This window comes from Conger conger, chromosome 7 (assembly GCF_963514075.1).
Source record: "Conger conger chromosome 7, fConCon1.1, whole genome shotgun sequence".
In the NCBI taxonomy this organism is placed as follows: Eukaryota; Metazoa; Chordata; class Actinopteri; order Anguilliformes; family Congridae; genus Conger; species Conger conger.
This window is the reverse complement of record NC_083766.1, coordinates 62,732,339-62,737,051: the sequence shown is the minus strand read 5'-3', so window position 1 is coordinate 62,737,051 and position 4,713 is coordinate 62,732,339. Positions and strand designations below refer to the sequence as shown.

General features: G+C 51.6%; 1 long non-coding RNA gene across 1 annotated transcript; it reads left to right on the top strand.

Annotated features, from left to right (window-relative positions):
• Positions 1-433: 433 nt before the first annotated feature.
• LOC133132604 (uncharacterized) lies at positions 434-2,821 on the top strand. The gene is made up of 5 exons (XR_009709145.1): positions 434-454; positions 564-590; positions 877-891; positions 2,513-2,542; positions 2,763-2,821. It is a non-coding gene; the product is annotated as an uncharacterized LOC133132604 (long non-coding RNA).
• Positions 2,822-4,713: the final 1,892 nt, after the last annotated feature.

Here is a 4,713-nt window from a genome sequence, read left to right as displayed (position 1 = left end):
CAAACCCAATAACTGCACACCTGGTAGAGTAGAATCCACACCCTTCCCTCCTTAGTGTTAACTGCAGAACCCTGCAGAACCCAATCCCCCCAATCACCCCGCCTCTGCAGATATCTGTATGTGTGTGACCTCTGCTTGTCTCTCTCTCTCTCTGTCTATCTGTCACTTTCTATTTCTTTCTGTCTTTCTGTATCTCTCTGAATTCTGTATCTCTATCTTTCTCTCTCCCCTGTCTCCTTCTCTCTCTCTCTCTCTCTCTCTCTCTCTCTGCAGATGGTACGAGGGCTGACGCAGGTGAGTATGGTGTTTGTGGAACTCTCTGGAATGTCCCATTGCCTGCCCCCACCCTCACACTGTCCCCTGCTGTCTCCACTACCCTTATCACTTTCAGAATTAACATTTCCTTTTATTTCTCTTCTTCCCACGCTGGTTTCAGGGGCCCCGCTGCCTGATGGTATGTTTAAGTGTTTTTTAAATGACGATAGTAATTATCATTGTTATCATTATCCCCATGGTGTTGTTAATATTATAAATGCTGATATTATACTTGTTTTTTTTTTCAGTGGGAAATGGGGTTGTTCAGCCCAGCCGTAAGTACTTTTCACTCTTAGACAAGCTTGTTTTATATTGTTTATTTATTTATTTATTTATTTATTTATTTATTATCATTTTCTTATATGACTGAAACTTTTCTTTTACATGATGTTATGTTTGGCAATCAAATATTAGATCAATTTCACCACTTGGAATGGTTTATATTATGATCAATAATCCACATCAAAAACACTACATATTATAAAACAATGGATATGTGATATTATTGATAATTATTGGACCGCTATAATTAATTATACACAATTTACCTCTTTTTCACAGTTACTACGGGCCTGGGTGAGTGTTACATTTTACATTTAGCATTTTTGTCATTTGGCAGACGCTTTTAATCCACAGCGATTTACAAGTGCATAGTGAAGATGAGGTCAAGAAGGTTGCCTGCTTTGTGGGTGGGAGGGGAAAAAGTGAGGGTAAGGTCAAAAGAAGAAAGGAGGGAGAGAAAGGTAGACTGGGTGGTCTCTGAGTTGAGGTTGAAGTCACTCAGAAGGATCAGGGGGGTGCCATTGACTGGTGAGGAGCTGAGGAGGATGTCCATCTCATCCGAGAAGCTCCCCAGAGGACCCTGGGGGGCCATGAACAACAATAATAAAGAGTTTGCACGGCAAAGTAACAGAAACTGCATGAAATTCAAAAGAGGAGAAGGAGAAGGATGAGGAGAAGACACTAGATCTCCATGAGGATGAGATTAGGAGACCTGTGCCACCTCCTCTGCCAGAGGTTCTGGGTGTGTGGGAAAAAGAGAAGAAAGAAAGAAGAAGAAAGGGCAGCCGGGGTGGCCATGTTCTCTGGTGAGAGCCACGTTTCAGTTAAAGCAAGAAAGTCAAGGTTGAGGTGGGAGGCATAGGCAGATAGGAAGTCTGCTTTCTGGACGGCGGACTGGCAGTTCCAGAGGCCACCAGCCACACAGAGATCAATAGCAGTGGATCTGGGAGGGAAGATGAGGTTTGAGATATTCTGCCCATGGTGGCGGGAAGCAAGCCTCCTACCTGACTGGGACCTGGGGAGAGGAGAGAGGACAGGGAGAGGAGAGAGGACAGGGAGAGGAGAGAGGACAGGGATGGGAAGGAAACACATGGGACAGGGACAGGAGGAATCCTACGCATTGAAGTGAGGGCAGGCAGCAAAAACACTCATCAGGCTCTCAGACAGCCTCGATGGACACCTGCAGATAGACAGTGTTAGTTTTCCCTTTACATTACATTACATTACATTTTATTTGGCAGACTCTTTCATGCAAGGCGACGTAGAAAACGTGCATATCAAGGACGTATAAAGAAACAACAGAACCGGTCAGATAAGGTACAATTCATGGAGGCTTGGTTGAAAGGTCCTGGACATAAGCCCAGCACACAGGGTAGGAGAGGCCAAGTCTGGAACTACCATGCCAAGTTAACTACGAGTTGAGTTATGGTTGAATTATGTCCGTGAGTTATGAATTATGTCCTGTCGGTAGGGAGGGGCTTGTCTTGTTGGCTGCAGCGTAGGCCAGAGTCGGGACTTTGAATCTGATCCTTGCACCAGCTGGTAGCCAGGGGAGGAGTGACTGCAGCGGAACTCAGGACGGGTAGAGGCGAATCGGGCCGCAGCGTTCTGGATCAGCTGTGGTGGCAGGAGGGTGTAGGCTGGCAGGGAGTCCTTCAGATGCGTTTTGCATGTTTAGAAGACAGGTGCATCGAGAAAAAAATGCATCCTCCTTTCCTCCACTCATCTGCTCCCCCATATACGTTATTTTCAGCATTGGGGCACAGACCCGTCGTTAAGAGAATGCAGTTTGGCAACCTCAATACTTCACAGACTTAAGTAGCCTGATCCTGGCATGTTGGTCATGGCGCTGAATGATGATGTCACTGTTCTGTGTTGAAGCCATTCATCTTCTTTTATTTCCTGTTTTTTACAGGAGGGGCAGTTGTGGCAGCCCCAACCAGCAGTGAGTGCTCTCACTCTCTCTCTCTCTCTCTCTCTCTCTCCCTCTCTCCCGCTCTCTCTCCCTCTCTCCCTCTCTCTCTCACACATACACACAGAAAGTGTAATTCAATACAGATATTGGTCAATGCCATATTTTTTGTGATAATATAATAAATGTATGTATTTGTATTAAACGCTGCTGATGAGTGTTTCCTGGTGTCTTACTGGTTCTCTGTTTGTAGTTGGTGTCGGACCAGCTCTGCCCAGTGGTGGTGAGTGTCAATTTAAGCGTAACCTGAACCCTATCCCCCTATCTACTGTTCCTCTGGTCTGCTCACGGCGCTGACTGATGATGTCACACATAGTACTTCCTTCTATTTCTTAGCTGATCACAGCACTGACTGATGATGTCACATAGTTGTTCCTTCTGTTCTTAGCTGGTCACAGCGCTGACTGATGATGTCACACAGTTCTTCCTTCTGTTCTTAGCTGGTCACAGCATTGACTGATGATGTCACAATGTTTTCCTAATGTTTGTCTGAGCTAATCATGGTGCTGATTTATGATGTCACTTGCCTGTCCCTAATGTTCTTCTGAGCTGGTCTTGGCGCTGACTGATGATGTCACGCCTACCATCTTCTGATGGAGCTGAGCCCCAGCAGTAAGAGAAAGGTTGCCATAGCAGCAGATGATAAGCAGCTGAAGAAGAAAAACCCAGAGTGTTCAAACGCTCTTCTAGTTTACATTTTAGCCCAGATCTCTGACTGAGGTGCTGGAGGGCCTTAGTGTCCGCTGGTTTCTGATTCCACGCTCGACTGCTCCGTTTAAGCCACCTGTCCATTAAAGAGTCCACATGCACCTTGTTCCCAAGACCTGAAGGGAAGCCACAGCCCTCCAGGACTGGAGTCTGAGAGCCCTGCACCAGGTCTCTCTGGGGGCCCAGTCAGCCCTGGACCTGGACCAGGTCTCTCTGAGGGCCCAGTTAGCCCTGGACCTGGACCAGGTCTCTCTGAGGGCTCAGTCAGCCATGGCCCTGGACCAGGTCCCTCTGAGGGCCCAGTCACCCCTGGACCTGGACCAGGTCTCTCTGAGGGCCCGGTCAGCCCTGGACCAGGTCTCTCTGAGGGCCCAGTCAGCCATGGCCCTGGACCAGGTCTCTCTGAGGGCCCAGTCAGCCCTGGACCTGGACCAGGTCTCTCTGAGGGCCCAGTCAGCCATGGCCCTGGACCAGGTCTCTCTGAGGGCCCAGTCAGCCCTGGACCTGGACCAAGTCTCTCTGAGGGCCCGGTCAGCCCTGGACCAGGTCTCTCTGAGGGCCCAGTCAGCCCTGGACCAGGTCTCTCTGAGGGCCCAGTCAGCCATGGCCCTGGACCAGGTCTCTCTGAGGGCCCAGTCAGCCATGGACCTGGACCAGGTCTCTCTGAGGGCCCAGTCAGCCATGGCCCTGGACCAGGTCTCTCTGAGGGCCCAGTCAGCCATGGCCCTGGACCAGGTCTCTCTGAGGGCCCAGTCAGCCCTGGACCTGGACCAAGTCTCTCTGAGGGCCCAGTCAGCCATGGCCCTGGACCAGGTCTCTCTGAGGGCCCGGTCAGCCCTGGACCAGGTCTCTCTGAGGGCCCGGTCAGCCCTGGACCAGGTCTCTCTGAGGGCCCAGTCAGCCCTGGACCAGGTCTCTCTGAGGGCCCAGTCAGCCATGGCCCTGGACCAGGTCTCTCTGAGGGCCCAGTCAGCCATGGACCTGGACCAGGTCTCTCTGAGGGCCCAGTCAGCCATGGCCCTGGACCAGGTCTCTCTGAGGGCCCAGTCAGCCATGGCCCTGGACCAGGTCTCTCTGAGGGCCCAGTCAGCCCTGGACCTGGACCAAGTCTCTCTGAGGGCCCAGTCAGCCATGGCCCTGGACCAGGTCTCTCTGAGGGCCCGGTCAGCCCTGGACCAGGTCTCTCTGAGGGCCCAGTCAGCCCTGGACCAGGTCTCTCTGAGGGCCCAGTCAGCCATGGCCCTGGACCAGGTCTCTCTGAGGGCCCAGTCAGCCATGGACCTGGACCAGGTCTCTCTGAGGGCCCAGTCAGCCATGGCCCTGGACCAGGTCTCTCTGAGGGCCCAGTCAGCCATGGCCCTGGACCAGGTCTCTCTGAGGGCCCAGTCAGCCATGGCCCTGGACCAGGTCTCTTTGAGGGCCCAGTCAGCCCTGGA